A 20411-nucleotide genomic window follows, 5' to 3' on the forward strand; every position below is an offset into this window, starting at 1 on the left:
TTAGTATCTGTGTGAGGACACATCCACCTTGCCACAGCACGTCTACACAGCCTGAACTTGGTCTCCATGAAGCTTCCTGGAAGGACATAGAGTATTAACAGACTTTCTTAACGATCCAGTATAGGAAAGTGTTAATACCAAAACACAAAAACAATAAGGCACAAAAAAATCAAAATTGTCCCGCAGTGTGAGCATAGCCAAGGTTGTAATAGAAAGGTGATTTGTCGCTTTTTGAATTTTTTAACGTAATCCATAGTCATAAGAGTGTAGAAAATAAGTGATTTGTCCTAAAAGTAGAAGTAATAAAGTAGTCTATCTTAACTATGATATCAAATGATGTGTTGATGCTACAGTCTTTAAAAGTTTCTGTATATTATATCGAAATGTCACAAAAAAGCCAGCAGAAGCCAAAGAAATGCTAAACTAAAAACCGAACTGCGGCACTGTGAGGCACGATGCAGGTCAAGTACGACGTCATGCGCTCAAAATTGAAATTGTCATGATCCGTGGTCCGGATCATGTTTTTGTTATGTTTTGTTAGTTTTGGACTCCCTGAGTTCCTGTTTTTGTGCACTCTTGTTTGTTACCATGGTTACTGATTATTTCCACCTGTCTCTGATTAGTGTTCGCCTGCTCACCTGCTTCCCGAGCACTAATCAGAGGCATTATTTAAGCTTGCCTTTGCCAGTCAGTCGGGCTGGCATCATTCTGTCACGACGGGGTTTTCGCAGCTTACTGCGGGGTTCACGAACCCCGCAGTAATCCTGATACCCACGACAACTATGGGAAATACTATACTTTGACTTTCACAAAGTGCATTATTATTTTTTTTTTTTAAACATGCCTCAAAACAACAGCTACAAAAACAATGAAGGCACACAGCTTCAATCCAGCGTATACTAGAGCAGTGGTTCTCAAATGGGGGTACGCGTACCCCTGGGGGTACTTGAAGGTATGCCAAGGGGTACGTGAGATTTTTTTTAAATATTCTAAAAATAGCAACAATTCAAAAATCCTTTATAAATATATTTATTGAATAATACTTCAACAAAATATGAATGTAAGTTCATAAACTGAACATCAAATCAAGTAGGCTATTCCATTCATTACAACGCAACAATGCAACAATGCAATATTCAGTGTTGACAGCTAGATTTTTTGTGGACATGTTCCATAAATATTGATGTTAAAGATTTCTTTTTTTGTGAAGAAATGTTTAGAATTAAGTTTATGAATCCAGATGGATCTCTATTACAATCCCCAAAGAGGGCACTTTAAGTTGATGATTACTTCTATGTGTAGAAATCTTTATTTATAATTGAATCACTTGTTTATTTTTCAACAAGTTTTTAGTTATTTTTATATCTTTTTTTCCAAATAGTTCAAGAAAGACCACTACAAATGAGCAATATTTTGCACTGTTATACAATTTAATAAATCAGAAACTGATGACATAGTGCTGTATTTTACTTCTTTATCTCTTTTTTTCAACCAAAAATGCTTTGCTCTGATTAGGAGGTACTTGAATTAAAGAAAATTTCACAGGGGGTACATCACTGAAAAAAGGTTGAGAACCACTGTACTAGAGCATATAGCGTCCCGGAAGAGTTAGTGCTGCAAGGAGTTCTAGATATTTGTTCTGTTGTGTTTATGTTGTGTTACGGTGCGAATGTTCTCCCGAAATGTGTTTGACATTCTTGTTTGGTGTGGGTTAACAGTGTGGCGCATATTTGTAACAGTGTTAAAGTTGTTTATACGGCCACCCTCAGTGTGACCTGTATGGCTGTTGATCAAGTATGCGTGGCATTCACTTATATGTGTGCAAAAGCCGCATATATTATGTGACTGGAGGAAAAGCGGACGTGACGACAGGTTATAGAGGACGCTAAAGGCAGTGCCTAAAAGGCACGCCCCCAATAATATTGTCCGGGTGGAAATCGGGAGAATGGTTGCCCCGGGAGATTTTCGGGAGGGGCACTGAAATTCGGGAATCTCCCGGGAAAATCGTTAGGTTGAAACAGATACCGATAATTTCCGATATTACATTTTAAAGCATTTATCGGCCGATAATATCGGCCAATATTATCGGACATCTCAATTTATAATGTTATAATATTTATAATGACCGGCAAAACACTTTGCTTATCTGTGCGGAGGACTCGGGGCTGCCGGAGCCACTCCTGAACCATGACGCAGTGCATCCGCAGGCGGCGGAAACTGACACATTGGCTAGAACGGAAACACAGCGGTAACACATCCAGTGGAAATCTGGGGTTACTGCTCCAAAGGCCGACTGTGCGAATGCCTTCTTGATACCAACCATCTACAAACTTGAGGTCAATATTGAATTAAGAACACGTTCCATTACTTAAATTCTGCTTGACACTTTACCTCAGGGTGCATTCTAACAAAAGATTAATTGTATTATTGATTGCCTTCAGACAATGAACCCTGTGGCATTTGCTGTCTGTAAAGCTGAATCCAGCCAAACACACACACACTGTACCTTAACACACACTCTGTACCCTTTAAGGCACCATGTTATAGTCACCTCACAAAACGATGGCCACCAATAGAACCTTAAAAGTGGTGGTGGCCAGGACCTTGGCAGTATTCCCAAACGTTGGCTTCTCGTCCAAAAAAAGGTAGAAAGTCTTTTGGTCAGACCTACTCCATCTTCTGTTGACAGCACATTCCCTCACTCAACACCGCCTCCTATCCACAATGACCTCCTCAGAGTTTGTGGACGCGAGCTATAGCGAGACAGTGTGTGTTGGCTGGACTAAGAGAGGCTCGGATGAGTCGCCGGCTTGCGTGCGCGTGTGCGCGTTTCCATGTGCATATGTATGTTTACGCGTGCCTTTTGAGGAGTTCCTTGCGGCGACTCATAGAAGGAGTCTTAATTTGTCATCTGGCTCAACAGGTGAAACTCGAGAGCAGCCGAGCAGCTGAGGGGGCGGGGCATAAATAATACAAAAGGTTGACAGAGACAACAAGAGGAAGAGAAAGACAGCCTGAGAAGAAGAGAAAGGATGAGGCATGGGATGCTAAAGGTGAACCCGAGTGATACTATGTCTGCGTCAGTCATTGGGCAACTTGGAATCAGTAGTCCAAAAAAGAGCCTTTGTATCTTTTTATAAGTAAACGTTGTTTGCGTATTTAAAGGGGAACATTATCACCAGACCTATGTAAGCGTCAATATATACCTTGATGTTGCAGAAAAAAGACCATATATTTTTTTAACCGATTTCCGAACTCTAAATGGGTGAATTTTGGCGAATTAAACGCCTTTCTATTATTCGCTCTCGGAGCGATGACGTCACGTTGTGACATCACATCGGGAAGCAATCCGCCATTTTCTCAAACACCGAGTCAAATCAGCTCTGTTATTTTCCGTTTTTTCGACTGTTTTCCGTACCTTGGAGACATCGTGCCTCGTCGGTGTGTTGTCGGAGGGTGTAACGACACGAACAGGGACGGATTCAAGTTGCACCAGTGGCCCAAAAATGCGAAAGTGGCAAGAAATTGGACGTTTGTTCCGCACACTTTACCGACGAAAGCTATGCTACGACAGAGATGGCAAGAATGTGTGGATATCCTGCGACACTCAAAGCAGATGCATTTCCAACGATAAAGTCAAAGAAATCTGCCGCCAGACCCCCATTGAATCTGCCGGAGTGTGTGAGCAATTCAGGGACAAAGGACCTCGGTAGCACGGTAAGCAATGGCGGCAGTTTGTTCCCGCAGACGAGCGAGCTAAACCCCCTGGATGTCTTGGCTCACACCGTCCCTTATGCCACCGAAGATGATCAAGAGAAGAATATCGGCCCTAGCTTCCCTGGCCTGCTGACATCAACTCCAAAACTGGACAGATCAGCTTTCAGGAAAAGATAGCGGATGAGGGTATGTCTACAGAATATATTAATTGATGAAAATTGGGCTGTCTGCACTCTCAAAGTGCATGTTGTTGCCAAATGTATTTCATATGCTGTAAACCTAGTTCATAGTTGTTAGTTTCCTTTAATGCCAAACAAACACATACCAATCGTTGGTTAGAAGGCGATCGCCAAATTCGTCCTCGCTTTCTCCCGTGTCGCTGGCTGTCGTGTCGTTTTCGTCGGTTTCGCTTGCATACGGTTCAAACCGATATGGCTCAATAGCTTCAGTTACTTCTTCAATTTCATTTTCGCTACCTGCCTCCACACTACAACCATCCGTTTCAATACATGCGTAATCTGTTGAATCGCTTAAGCCGCTGAAATCCGAGTCTGAATCCGAGCTAATGTCGCTATAGCTTGCTGTTCTTTCCGCCATGTTTGTTTGTGTTGGCATCACTATGTGACGTCACAGGAAAATGGACGGGTGTATATAACGATGGTTAAAATCAGGCACTTTGAAGCTTTTTTTAGGGATATTGCGTGATGGGCAAAATTTTGAAAAAAACTTCGAAAAATAAAATAAGCCACTGGGAACTGATATTTAATGGTTTTAACCCTTCTGAAATTGTGATAATGTTCCCCTTTAAATTAAAGTGAAGTCTATGCGAGGTAGCATCTGCCCACCCACTTCCACATACATCCGTGGAGGCAGGCGGGAGAAACACCCACACATGACGTCTTCCCGCCAGGTATCAGTGTCAGGGGAGCGATTCTGTCCGACGTGCGTGCCTCTGAGAAGGATCGGTGTCAGGGCTGTGATTATTAGTGCCATCAACCAAATTATTCCTCCTCTAGAAGGGAAGGGGTCGGATTTCCAGATCTGTCCAGCGGAGTGTTAGGTTGCCAGATAGTGATCTTTTGCTCTTGGCCCGGGCGTAAGTCTATCTAATCATTACCAACCGGCAAAGAGCACATGTGTCTTTGGAGGCAGAGTCCTACGCAAAGATGGCGAGTGATGAAAAGAGTCAGATTTTTATCTTTGATTGTACACGGGGCCCTCCGAAAGGGAATAAAAGGATCCAATAAGATGGGAGACACGTGACAGGAGACCTTTTTTTTTTTTTTTTTTTAACGATGGACGACACAGAGGAGGAAATGGGAAAGAAGCCCACTTGCAGAGAGTTCATCAGAAAGCATTCACATGCACACGCACGCACACGTACACACACACACATACAAAGAAGTGAAGCAAAGTGCTGCTATCTAGTGGCCCAGCATTTTACCTGCAGATAAACAAACACACACACACACGCATGCACCGCTAAGTTGTTTAAGTAAATATACTGTACTGTATTTTTTATTATTATTAAATCAACATAAAAAACACAAGATACACTTACAGTTAGTGCACCAATCCAAAACCCCTCTCCCATTCATTCACACAAAAGGGTTGTTTCCTTCTGTTATTAATATTGTGGTTCCTACATTATATATCAATATATATCAATACAGTCTGCAAGGGATACAGTCCATGAAGCACACATGATTGTGCGTGCTGCTGGTCCACTAATAGTACTAACCTTTAACAGTTAATTTTACTCGTTTTCATTAATTACAAGTTTCTATGTAACTGTTTTTATTTAATTTAATTTAATTTTTTGTTCAGGAAAATGTTTATGTATATATATTTTTTCTATAAATAAAGGACATTATTTCAACCAGACCAGGTTATCAATGAAATTAGATTGTTTAAAGCAGTGGGTCCCCAAACTTTTTTGCACCACGGACCGGTTTAATGTAGGCATTATTTTCAGGGACCGGCTTCCCACTTGTGAAAAATACAACTCACTATAACGTAGGGGTGTAACGGTACACAAAAATGCCGGCAGTGACGTGCAGTCAGGGGAGGCATGTATCCAGTGATTATACTATAAAGTTATTTTCCATTTAACTTCACCAGTTTTAGATTATTTGTATTCAAAATCGCTGAATTTTCACATTTGCTGTTCAAATACTGAGAAGAGACTTGCGGTGAGTCACCAGCCAGTTGAGGCACGTCACTGAGTTGAGCCTCACCATGGATTGCGCAATGACTCAGCTAACTGCTGGCCTGCTGTGCAGTGAGACCGTATTGCTATATGAACTATATTATACATTTCCATAGTTTAGTTAGCTGAGGTATATAATGTACAGTGTATTTTGTCAACAACTGTATGTGTGTAACGTATTTTTCTTGTGCTGAGCAATCATAAAGCTGCTGCGAAGACACACTGGCTGAGGCTCGCAGTAATCCAGCCTCCTGGGGGTAGAGGGCGGTAGTGATCCCAGAGATCATTCATGCGACTACTCGGCTGCAGAAGAAGTAACAACAAGCAGCAACAGTTAGCAGCGATCGTTTTTTTTCCCCTCGCCTGAACTTTTAACATGGAGGATTACATATCTAAAATAAAACAGTTTTCTAAACTGGACTTTCAATCGAAGCAGGAGGTAATAATTAAAGGAAGATCTCCAACGAGACAGAGAGACTTTTAAAACTGAAGAAAGATAAGGAAGACTTCTATAAAACTTATCGATGCTTTTGTTCAAAAGGAGCGGTGCATGGACTTCATTTATAAGTAAAGGTAAGACCATAATAACGTTTTTTTAATTAAATGTGCTTTTTTGTGTGCTACAGTTTGTATGTGTAAAGTTAAAGTTAAGTTAAAGTAGCAATGATTGTCACACACACTAGGTGTAATGAAATTTGTCCTCTGCATTTGACCCATCCCCTTGATCACCCCCTGGGAGGTGAGGGGAGCAGTGGGCAGCAGCGGTGCCGCGCCCGGGAATCATTTTTGGTGATTTAACCCCCAATTCCAAGCCTTGATGCTGAGTGCCAAGCAGGGAAGAATGCTGGTATGAGCTTTTAAACATACATAACCCGTTAACTGCTGCCAATCAAATGGTGAATAAGATACTCTTTAGGGTTCATATGTTTGTAAATCTTACTGTGATGAAGTCAGTGCCTCACCAGCCATCAACCTCACCGCATGTCACTGAGGGCCGGTATATCTATTTTTAGGCACACTAATACAAAACCTCAAAATAATGTCTGACTGAATGCTAAAAACGTTTTGACAGACCGCCTTAAAAAACGGAATGGAATTTTACATTTTTCTATGAACGATAAAACACTGAATATTGACATATTTTACAATCAAGCAAAACGCAACAAAAATATGACAAACAGCAAAATATGAACGCAAAGGGTAAAAATACAATATACAATCTGATGTATAACTAAGCCTTAGAACTTTGTTGTGAAAATCTCCTTCCATGTCTGTCCCTGACACCCACATTTCAGGCTGACACTCTGTGGAAACGCTCCCGACCCCCACTGCTTGGTGTCTCGTCTGAGCTGCTGTGACTTAGATTACCATAGTAACTAATTAATTACCGTAGTAACTAAAATATCATGCAAAAGCGCAGATTCCAACCATTGAAATACTTTGTATAGTTCAAGACTTACGGCATACTTGCCAACCCTCCCGAATTTTCCGGGAGGCTCCCGAAATTCAGCGCCTCTCCCGAAAACCTCCCGGGACAAATATTCTCCCGAAAATCTCCCGATTTTCAGCCGGAGCTGGAAGCCACGCCCCCTCCAGCTCCATGCGGACCTGAGTGAGGACAGCCGTTTTTCATGACGGGAGGACAACAGGGTGACAAGAACTAAATCATCCAGACTAGAGATAAATTGTATTATTATGTTTATCTTACCTAAAAATAAATATATTTATTAATTTAAAAAAAAACTAACTACATTTTTACTATATTTTGCTAAAAACATCAAAATTAATTGTATTTTTATTTGTATTTTTTCCTGACTCCTTATTACATCCAGCCATATAATTATACATTAAAATAAACATATTTGAAATAATTGATTTTAAATTATCATAATAATTCATTTAAAATGACCATATTTAATTATTAAAATAATTGCTTGTTTATCAGCAACTTTAGCATTTTATTCATTACATTTTGAAACTCTCAGAAGCCAAGTTATGTTATATTCCTTAATATTTATTAATGCAAGTTTGAAGTATCAATTATCTAAACACAGTTTTGTCTGCATATTTTCAGGATATATATATATATATATATATATATATATATATATATATATATATATATATATATATATATGTATATGTATGAAATACTTGACTTGGTGAATTTTAGCTGTCAATATACTCCTCCCCTCTTAACCACGCCCCGCCCCACCCGCGACCACGCCCCCACCTCCCGAAATCGGAGGTCTCAAGGTTGGCAAGTATGACTTACGGTCATTTGAAAACATCACTGCACATCATAATGGCAGCTACACTTTCCATCTTAAAGATCTAAAAAACATTTTGGGGGAGATGTTCGGCGGGCCAGATTGAAATACTTAACTGGCCGCATGTGGCCCCCAGGCCTTATTTTGCCCAGGTCTGTTCTAGTGGGACAGGCCAAAGTTAAGTCGGAGAAAACGCAGTCCTTTATAAATTATTTCATGTTTCTCTCCGGCCCAGTAGCAAATGCTTCTCGGACCTGGTTGGGGACCAGGGCCGGCCCGTGGCATAGGCCGTATAGGCAAATGCTAAGGGCGCCGTCCATCAGGGGGTGCCACGCCAGTGCCACAAATGTTGGAGAAAAAAAAAAAAAAGTTGGTACTATTATTTCTAAATACAAAAAATAATCCCACGTTAATTAAAATGCAAAGTAAAGCCTATATAATAGAAATATTATTTGTTACAACATTACGCCCCCCCCCCCCTGCACGGTGCGCCCCCTCCCTTCCCGTATCATGACTCTTTTTGGACGTCACCACATCAAAAAATTAACACAAGATGTCAAAACGGCCAAAACTGTCAGGTGCCCAGGGAAGAAAAAAGAAAAAAGAAGAGGAGGAGAAACGAGAAAAGATACAGGTAGCAGGTAGGTAACGTTAGCCTACATGAAATTATTTGTCTGTTACAGAATGTGATAGTAACCTAGCTTTTTAGCATTAAGCTAATGTTACATGATTCGGCAATTGCTAATCAATAAATAGCTAGTTCTGTTTTAACGTCGGGTTAATATTGTGGAGGGGGCTAAATTGTTACGGAAAATAATAATGTAACGTTTGGTAATTACAGTACTCCCACCTTACATTCCTCAGGGACATTTGTATTAGATCTTTTAAGTAGGTGTTTTTTGTTTACATTGTTATTGCCTTCTGGTTAGCTAATGTTTGCCCTGCAGGTAATAGTCACTTTTCCACCCCTTTATATATTAGGTATAGTTGTAAGCCTAGTTGTTAAAGTGCACATCATTAATGTAAATTAAGCAATATGTATGTACCTACTCAGTGGCCTAGTGGTTAGAGTGTCCGCCCTGAGATCGGTAGGTTGTGAGTTCAAACCCCGGCCGAGTCATACCAAAGACTACAAAAATGGGACCCATTACCTCCCTGCTTGGAACTCAGCATCAAGGGTTGGAATTGGGGGTTAAATCACCAAAAATGATTCCCGGGCGCGGCCACCGCTTCTGCCCACTGCTCCCCTCACCTCCCAGGGGGTGATCAAGGGTGATGGGTCAAATGCAGAGAATAATTTCGCCACACCTAGTGTGTGTGTGACAATCATTGGTACTTTAACTTTAACTTTAAAAAATATTGTATTTCATATATTCATTTTTTATTTTTTGCATTCATTTATTTATTCATATTTTTTTTAATCTTGTTAACTATTCTGATTGTTAATTTGCTTTCTTTAAGTAAAAAAAAAGGTCAAAGACAAAGCTATTCGGTTTCTTGTGAGTTTGCCGATGTGGTGGGGCGCCACCTAAAATCTTGCCTAGGGCGCCAGATTGGTTAGGGCCGGGCCTGTTGGGGACCACCGGTTTAAAGGGTTCTTAAAACCAGGTCCAGTCCAGATCATGTGCAGGTCGGGCTCAGCAACACACACCTTCATTTATGTACACTCAAATTAGAGAACTCAACAGATTGTATATAATATACTGTACTGTTTTTAAAGTGGTAAACAAACATCTACATTCGAAAGAGAACTTCGGGAAAACCCACCATTCCAGACGTGCGCACCTTTTTACTGGCGTCACCGGAGTTCCCTGGTCACGTGACACCTGCCATGCTTCCGGGATGGATCCGACTGCGGTAGTTAAAAAAAAGAGCGCGAATATTAGGATAGTTAGCAAACCTCAAAACGGCGCAGATAACACTTAGCAAACCAATGGCGACGCTTTCACCCAGGAGGTTTAAGCCGGCTCTAGTGGAGGAAATGAGGCTGAAAGTGACCGCCGCCCGGACCCAGAGGATGAATTTTTAACGAGCGCCATTCTTCGGGGGCCGCCCGGGGGCAAACTGGAACTCCGCGGGTGGTCAGCGTCGAATAAACGTGGTAAATTTTGATTAAATTGTTCACCTAAACATATTTTCATGCAGTTAATGCTCAAATGCTCGGTAATGACTGCATAGTTCCCCCTGGTATGTTCATTCAAATAAGAGAAAACTTTATTGAGAAAATGACAATGGCGATAAAATTAAGGAATATTGTAAACACCCGGTGAGGCATAGATACTTTATTTTTTTTAACTTCAATTAATATATGCAGCTCTAATCATTGTTGATTTAGGTTGCGTATTAGAGTACCAAGAATATAGTTATTCCCTTTAATAAAAACGTTATCATAATGATATTATGATATGATAAATGGGTCCAAAAAGTGGGTACCATTTGCTTTCAACAAAATAAATCAAGTATTGTGAGTGTATCTTACCTTTCTGTATTTTGTATCTGAAGCAGCAATAGCTATCCGCCATGAAAACGTACTTTGTATGATCACATTCATTTCGTCTTTAAGTATTTAATCTTGGATACAGTGTATGATCCTCCATTTTGGCCATACCTGCCAACCTTGAGACCTCCGAATTCGGGAGATTGGGGGGCGGGATTAAGGGGGAGGAGTATATTTTATAAATAGGGTTATAGCTAGAATTCACTGAAATTAAAGTATTTCTTATATTTATATATATATATATATATATATATATATATATATATATATATATATATATATATATATATATATATATATATATCAGTGACGTGCGGTCACTGGAGGCAGGTGAGGCCCCGTGTGTCATCATGGAAAGAAAAAAAATGTAAAAAGAAAAAAAAAAAATTTAGTTAAAGTTATTTTCCATTTAACTTCACCAGTTTTAAATTATTTTTATTCAAAATCGCTGAATTTTCACATTTGCCGTTCAAATACTGAGAAGAGACAGTTGAGGCACGTCACTGCGTTGTGCCTCAACATGGATTGCGGACTCGGCTAACTGCTGGTCTGCTGTGCAGTGAGACCGTATTGCTATATGAACTATATTATGCATTTCCATAGTTTAGTTAGCTGAGGTATATAATGTACAGTGTATTTTGTCAACAACTGTATGTGTGTAATGTATTTCTTGTGCTGAGCAATCATAAAACTGCTGCAAAGACGCACTGTGTGAGGCTCGCAGTAATCCCGCCTCCTGGTGCCGGTTAATGCACCTCCGCCGCAGAATGCACCCCCCGACGGGAGAGCCACACCAACCAAAGCCCACACCCAAACCCTCCACGTGCAAGACCGAATCCACCCAAAAAAAGTCACTTAACAAGAAGACAAAAAGTGCAAAAACAACAATGCTCGCGCCGGAGGAGCCGTGAACGACTGCAGGGACACAACATTTGGTACACCTGCAGACTGCAGCACAGATTTCATATTTCATTCATTCACGACTCCTCCAACACGAACACCACTGTTACCGCACTTATAAGTAAAGGTAAGACCATAATAACGTTTTTTTTTAAATTAAATGTGCTTTTTTGTGTGCTACAGTTTGTATGTGTAAAGTTAAAGTTAAGTTAAAGTACCAATGATTGTCACACACACACTAGGTGTGGTGAAATGTGTCCTTTGCATTTGACCCATCCCCTTACTCACCCCCTGGGATGTGAGGGGAGCAGTGGGCAGCAGCGGCGCCGCACCCGGGAATAATTTTTGGTGATTTAAACCCCAATTCCAAGCCTTGATGCTGAGTGCCAAGCAGGGAAGAATGCTGGTATGAACTTTTAAACATAACCCGTCAACTGCTGCCAATCAAATGGTGAATAAGATACTCTTTAGGGTTCATATGTTTGTAAATCTGACTGTGATGAAGTCAGTGCTTCACCAGTCATGAACCTCACCGCACGTCACTGATATATATATATAGTACAGTAAACAGTAATGAAAACACAGTTGTTCTACTAACTGTACTGTACTTGCTGCTTACTTAAAAAAAACAAAACACTTACCTTTCACTATTTGAGTAGCTTTTGTTCTGCCATTTGAGTACTGGCGAGCGATCTCTGAATCCGGGAACATATCCTTCACGGATTTGTTGAAAACATCCGCAAATAAAAACGGAATGTTGCTTGCAAGGTGGCCCATAATACTGCGTTGCCACCGCCTTGTGCTTCTCTGACCATTCATGAGTGACTATATGCATTCGGTCACCGTGTTATGGGTTATATATAAACCTATGGATAACGGAGACATATATAATAGTCTCCTTTTCAGGGGAGAGGACGCTTAAGGCAGTGCCAAAGGCACGCCCCCAATATTGTTTGTTCGGCTGGAAATTTTGGACATTACTACTTGCCGTAGTTTTGAAGCAATGCATGATAAAAATCCGGATGTTGTGTGTCAGTGTATTAACGTGCCGGCTGGAATAAACACACGCTGAGAAATAGCTCCGTGCCTGCCTACTTTATGGGTTATAGATAAACCTATGGATAACGGAGACATATATAATAGTCTCCTTTTCAGGTGAGAGAAGACGCTAAAGGCAGTGCCTTTAAGGCACGCCCCCAATATAGTTGTCCGGCCGGAAATCGGGAGATTTTCGGGAGAATGTTTTTTCCCGGGAGATTTTCGAGAGAGGCACTGAAATTCGGGAGTCTCCCGGAAAATTCGGGAAGGTTGGCAAGTATGATGATCACATTCATTTTGTCTTAAAGTCCAGTTTAGAAAAGTATTTAATCTTGGATACAGAGTATGATCCTCCATATTGGCAGACACATTCATTTAATTCAATTGCATTCCAAGCAATAAAACAATATTTTTGCATCTGACAAAAAACACCCAAAAACGCTAGCTTACTCTAATAAAAATGCCATGTTAGTTATAAATACAGTTTAAAAAAGAAAAGAAAAAAAGTTTGGCTTCCGCTGGAGAGACATGTGTCTGCTAGCTTGAGCGCCCCCACTTCTCCCAGTGTGGCGAGTCAGAGTACTGCAAGTTGACAATATATCGCCCCCCCTAATGTGAGGCAGAGATACTTGCTGCCTCATGGCCTCTCGCACGCATACGCTCAATACACTTTGTAGCCATGGAGGCACCACCTGTGTCTGCCTTGTTATTTTGAACAGGAAACACAGAATTTCCGCGATTTCGACCATGGAAGTGATCGAAATATACAGGAACCACACCAAAATCACATAGAAAGCAAAGACCAAAAGAAAAATATTCAAACTTATCTTATTTCATTACTTCGTTTTTGAACATCTTATGGTTAAGCCACCTGGTGGCAGGGTGAGGCACTGCCTCACTTGACTCCCCTGACAGGACGTCACAGGTTAGATTTGATAGTAAAGTTAACCAACCAAACAAATGAGGTCCATTGTCACAGGTGTAAATTACTAAACCGTTGCAAAAAATAAACTGACTTTTAAAGGGTTAATAAAAACATTACATGTTTGGTATTTTATTTAGATTTAAAGACCTAAAAAACAAAAAGGAACAAAAATATGAATCCAAAATATTTTTATGCCCTTTGAAAAATAAATCACTTATATATCCTGTTTGGCTTTGGGTACATTGTGGAAGAATTTGATATTAGAAAAAAAAATACTCTTAAGAAAACACATGTTTAATAGAGCAACACAACACCGATGGTGGGCAAAATACAGGGAAAAAAAGATATTGAAAGGACAAAAAAGTCAGTTTTTGTTTTGAAATTATTTTTTCTTACCTGTGTTTGTGCTTATGTGGCGACTTATAATAGATAATAACGCTCAGTTGTGAGTGACATGTAGTGTACGGACACCACTGCAAACTACAAACCGTAATAATTAAATCAGTGTAAAAATGAACGTCCAAAATTTAGTGAGCATCCGAATTCCAAAAGGAAAGATTTTGGATTTCATTAGATTGTGTACCTTATCAAGTGTGTTTTAAATGTATTCTATATTGTGGATTTGTAACCATCAGTATAACTTTATAATGAGGATGATCACTTGTTTGAGTGACCACCAACTGGCCTTGGAGCCTCTTAACAGTCCACTAAGACTTCATGATGGGAGCAAAAGCAGCCTGGTTAGTCGTATACCAGCCTTTTTTCCCTCACCCCAGCCTGCACAGTCAGGAAACCTATGTCAGGCGATGGCTTAAAGGGCTAAATGGAGCATACCAGATGAAGTGTTTGTTTGATGTAGTCCCTCCTCAAGCCGCCAGGGGGACCCCGTCTGTTGAACACTAAACACCTCTGGATTGGTGCTGATGCTGCTGATGCTGTGGAGCATCTCCTCCGGATTCTCTCCACAACCTAGACGGCCTTGCTCTCTCCCCCACAGTAGCCTGCTGTTTTGAAACTTCTAATGATATAAAAACCCACAGAGGAGAGAACTTTGATGCTGGGGTGTTGTGAGGTTTACAATGTAGGTTTTCAGGTAGTGATTTAAATAAAGAATTAAATGGGTTCCCATGATGTATTCTTTTTTTTTTCTTAAATTCTAGCGGTAAACTCCTTTTATCATGTTGTGGTTATGTTTCAAACATATCTGAAATGAAACATTTTCACAGACGCCATCTGAGCATACTAAAATGGCAACTGCCTTTCAAAGTATTTTATTTGTATTTATTTCATGCAAAACACCATCGACACAAATGAGCACAGCATCGGGCAGTTGAAACATGGGTTTATTTACTCTGATCTTCTTTATATTATTATCGTTGAAATGAAATACGTGGTGATTGGCTAGTTGTTTTGGTAGTGGCTAAACTAGCATACTGTATAGAGCGGGAGTCAGCAACCCGCGGCTCTCGAGCCACATGCGGCTCTTTAGTGCCACCCTAGTGGCTCCCTGGAGCATTTTTAAAAAAGGATTGAAAATGGAAAAAGATGGGGAAAAAAATAGATTTTTAGTTTTAGTATATTTTGTGTTCGAGAACAAACATGACACAAACCTTCCCAATTGTTACAAAAGCCCACTGTTTAATATGTTTGTGTGTATGCTTCACTGATGACAGTATTTGGTGAACATCGTTTTGTCCTACTAATTCCGGCGGTTCTTGAACTCACCATAGTGTGGACTGTGACATAACAGTTTGTTTACATGTAAAATCTTCCACTCCTTCTTTGTCTCATTTTGTCCATCAAACGTTTTATGCTGTGTGTGAATGCACAAAGGTGAGCTTTGTTGATGTTATTGACTTGTTGGAGTGCTAATCAGGCATATTTGGTCAGTGCATGACTGCAAGCTAATCAATGCTAACATGCTATTTAGGCTAGCTGTCTGTACATATTGCATCATTATGCCTCATTTGTAGGTATATTTGAGCTCATTTAATATCCTTTACTTTTATCCTCTTTGTTTATAATTTATATTTGCATGTCTCATGACACATTATATGTATGTACTATTGGCTGCTTTTCTGATAGTTGTTAGTGTCCCATGTTGTTCCAGACCACAGCAAACATTACCTAGCTTGCCAAATGCTGTTTCCTTTAACTTGGACACACACATTTATACCTTAGGCCATTAAAAGCCAGTAATTTACAGGAGTTATCTCACCTACTGAGTAGCCTCTGATTTACTAATGGTTTCTAATGTTGTAGAATACATATTAAATTTCAACATTTCTGTCAACGAAGATTTGCTTAAGCCTGCGACACATAGTCATTTTGATAGTAAGCTAATATAGCTAGTATAGACACTTACGTCATGTGTTGCCTTCATTATAACACTAAAATTAGACTTTTCATTTTTTACGGCTCCAGACAGATTTGGTTTTTGTATTTTTTGTCCAAGATGGCACTTTCAATGTTTTGGGTTGCCGACCGCTGGTATAGAGGTAATCACGTCTGTGCTAAGAAGATGAAGAGAGGGTTGAAAAACGTGTCTATTCCGCTGACAAGTTTTTTTTTTTTTTGCTAGTTACTACAGCTGCAACTAACAACTATTATAATAATCGAATAATGACTAGCTTAAAGATTAGTCGACTAATCGGGTAATGAAGCGTATTCAGTGGCTCTACTGTAATTTAGACTGCTTGAGATATTTTTAGGCATGTGCTAACAGTAAAGATGACTACCGTATTTTCCGGACCATAGGGCGCACCGGATTATAAGGCACACTGCCGATGAATGGTCTATTTTTTATCTTTTTTCTTATATAAAGCGCACCGGATTATAGGGCGTATTAAATATGTCATATTATTATAATTGTATTCTAAATTGTAAACACTTTCTTGTGGTCTACATAACATGTAACGGTGGTTCTTTGGTGAAACTGTTGCATCGATGATGTTTTCCAGATCATCTTCAAGCCGCTTTCTGACAGTCGCTTCTGGATGCGCCGTTTTGTGGGCGGTCTTATTTACGTGGCTCCACTTTGACAGTGTCTTCTCCCCGTCATTTTTTTGTTGTAGCGGTGTAGCGTGCAAGGACGGGAGTGGAAGAAGTGTCAAAAGATGGAGCTAACTGTTTTAATGACATTCAGACTTTACTTCAATAAATAACGGAGCAGTATCTCCTCATCCCGAAACAACAACAACAAGGAATCGTGTCCCGTGAAAAACCATCCGACTGGATCTCTCTAATAACTAAAAGTTCTTGGATGAATAATGTAAGCTCACTACACCGGTATGTTTTAGCGCTTTCATGGTGGATTTACTGACAGATATAAGTAAGAACTTTACACTACTTTATATTAGAAATGGCAATAGCGGAGGATGAATGTCCCATAACAAGAAGATAGAGAAAAAGAAGATGCTTATTGACTACGTCGTCGTCACGGACTACAAAGGTGGACGTGTGCAATTTTTCAAGATTTATGCAGATCCCAAATACAGATCAGCAGGTACCAGAAGGTAAGAAAACTTGATTTTGCATAATATTGCGAAAAGAAATGCCAGATAATGTCTTACTTTATACATACACCATAATAATAGTCATATGTTTAATGCACCGACAATCCATCAAGCGTTGCGGCTTCATAGCTTACCAAAGTCATACTAAAACATTTTGATAGATTTTTGAGAACCGTTTGTAATCTTCTATACTGTGTTGTTTACTTGAGTCATATTGCAGTCATAGTGCAGTCTACACGTATCTCCTGTGTGTGACTGCCATCTACTGGTCACACTTATCATTACACCATGTACCAAATAAAATTGCTTCAAGGTCGGTAAGCAAAACCAGAATTATTCCGCACACTAGGCGCACCGGTTTATAAGGCGCACTGTCGAGTTTTGAGGAAAAAAACGGATTTAAGTGCGCCTTATAGTCCGGGAAATACGGTACTCTGTTCAGAAATATTTATTAATACTGTAACTGTGCTGCTCATTAGGCTGTTACAAAATAATATCTAAATCCAACTTTTGCCTATTTAAAAGCAAGGACAGGTTAAATGCTGATTAAAAACAAGTAAACAAACGACAAAAAAGCACCAACAACAAAACGCCCCCAAATCTATCTAGTTTCCTCAAAAAGAAAAGGGCATTATGTGATGATGATGCGGTGCTTAGAAATTTGCACACAGCTATATAAACGGTTTATGGACAGGTACCGTATTTTTCGGACCATAAGTCGCAGTTTTTTTCATAGTTTGGCCGGGCTCCAGTGCGACTTATATATATGTTTTTTTCCGTTTTTATTATGCATTTTCGGCCGGTGCGACTTACACTCCGGTGCGACTTATACTCCGGTACAACTTATACTCCGAAAAATACGATATAATGTCCCTTCAAGACATTTGAACTTCGAATGTGCCGATCTCTTTCTAACTTTACCGGACTGGCGCACTTTAACTTAAATGATGGTTCAGCACAACTTTGTCTCTCTGTTGTTAGCTCGCCAGCCAACTATCTTACAGAGGAGAGTCGGAGACCGCATCCCCAAGATGTCCGACATGCCTCTGCTTCACATGCTTCCGCATGACCTATTTACTGCCATGAAAAGAAGGTCCACTTTGCAAACCGAGCAAGTTAGTCATGTCTTTGGCGTTTTTAGTTTTCGGCAGTCAACATGTGCCTCTTCGCTTTTTGTCTGGAAAAAACACGAGTAGTGACGTCAACCACTCAACGGGAAATTAATTTGTGGGTGAGAAGTTTTATCAATGATTTATGTCAACAATAAATGGTTGCACCCAGTTACTGTGATTTTGAACACAATGTATTGTTTTCCATGGGGAAAATGAGGCGCGTTCCTGGGTTTACTGAGTCCTTCCAGATAATTATGCATCAAAGACGCAGGGTGCGTACTTAGCAACATCACTGGTGGTGTCAGACATCAATGGCCTCTAGAAGCTTTTGGCAACATTTGAGCTATTTTTAGCTGCATTCCTCACGTGACATAGATATAGTTTTGATGGCAACTTCATTTTGCATTGTTGTGTATCCCCTACTAGTATAAACATCAAGTGCAGCTTGTTTTCTGCAGCTCTAACTGAATTGTTTATTACCTTGAGTTAAATGCTCCACTCTTAATCAATGATAGGGAATCAATGTACTTAATTGCTTAGAACCACTAGATTGGATTATTTACACTGCTGGCTTGCTCTCTGTTTGCGAATGAGAAAAAAAATGGTGCATAATTTGAAGCAGGTTAGATTTTAGTCCCCCCCCCTCAAGAAAGCACCAAGCATCCGGCCCTGAAGCAGCAAACATTTAAAATGCTGCATGTTCTAAAACGCATGTCCGCTTCCAAGTCATTTAAATCATTCAAGACAAGCCTCCAGTGGGAGACTACTTTTCGGGATTAACGTGAACATGGATTAAATAAAAAAAGTTCTCTTTCTGCAGGGGGAAACTCTATGCATTTGTTTAGCTCTTTCTTTTGCCTTTATTTGCATTTTTTTGCACCAGTTCTTCCAAAAGAAAGATCAGCGTATAAGAAAGTACATTGGAAAGTGAAGAAGAATATATTTAGACCAGATGTGCATGTTGATGATTAGGATTTATGACATCACACAGAGAAATCCATTGACTTTAATCAAAAAAAAACTACGCTTGAATTAATCAACAGGCTAAACCAGGAAATATGACCAAGTATACATACATAACCCTTCAGTGTATTGGTTATGAGAATATAAATACATTAATAAACAGTGTCATGGCAGGTTCTCATTAAGATTTCAATTCAAGGGCTGCACGAACATTTATTTGTCTCTGAGGGGGGTGTGACCGAAAATAACTGCGAACCACTGATCTACGTGAAGTGCATGTAGTACACAGACTTTGACCTAGTACTTGATGTATTAAATTATTACATTCAAGTATTTGTATCTGCACAGACATTTCCAAAAGTTATGTAATTGTTAGACCAGCACTTTTTATAAAGTGTGGCGGGCATGATAAGGTGTCAGGGGGAGCGTGACAAAACAATACACACGTCTTAAGCTAGGTGGCATTTAGGTGCTGGTGCCAGCAACTCATAGAGTGGTTTGTATTGCTAAGTAAATATATTTATTAACGGTACACAAAAATTTCGGTTTGGTAAGTACCTCGGTTTAGAGGTCACGGTTCGGTTCATTTTCGGTACAGTAAGAAAACAACAAAACATAAATATTTGGGTTATTTATTTACCAAATTTGTAAACAATGGCTTTATCCTTTTAACATTGGGAACACTATAATAATTCTGCCCAAAAATAGAAACTAGGCTGATCAGTGCAACAGCAGGCAGTCATGAATGCTAAGGATAAAAAATAACATACATAGGGACGGCATGACGAAGTTGGTAGAGTGGCCGTGCCAGCAATCGGAGGGTTGCTGGTTACTGGGGTTCAATCCCCACCTTCTACCATCCTAGTCACGTCCGTTGTGTCCTTGGGCAAGACACTTCACCCCTTGCTCCTGATGGCTGCTGGTTAGCGCCTTGCATGGCAGCTCCCGCCAACAGTGTGTGAATGTGTGTGTGAATGTGGAAATACTGTCAAAGCGCTTTGAGCACCTTGAAGGTAGAAAAGCGCTATACAAGTATAACCCATTTATCATTTATCATTTACATATACACACAGGGTCCATTGGCAGGGTTAATGTGGTCAACATATATAAAATAAAAACTAAATAATATAAGGCTCAGAATGGTTTCTTAACAAAACCTTTCTACATATAGAGTGTTGTTTTTGATTGATTGATTGAGACTTTTATTAGTAGATTGCACAGTACAGTACATATTCCGTACAATTGACCACTAAAAGGTAACACCC

This window comes from Nerophis lumbriciformis, linkage group LG25 (assembly GCF_033978685.3).
Source record: "Nerophis lumbriciformis linkage group LG25, RoL_Nlum_v2.1, whole genome shotgun sequence".
In the NCBI taxonomy this organism is placed as follows: Eukaryota; Metazoa; Chordata; class Actinopteri; order Syngnathiformes; family Syngnathidae; genus Nerophis; species Nerophis lumbriciformis.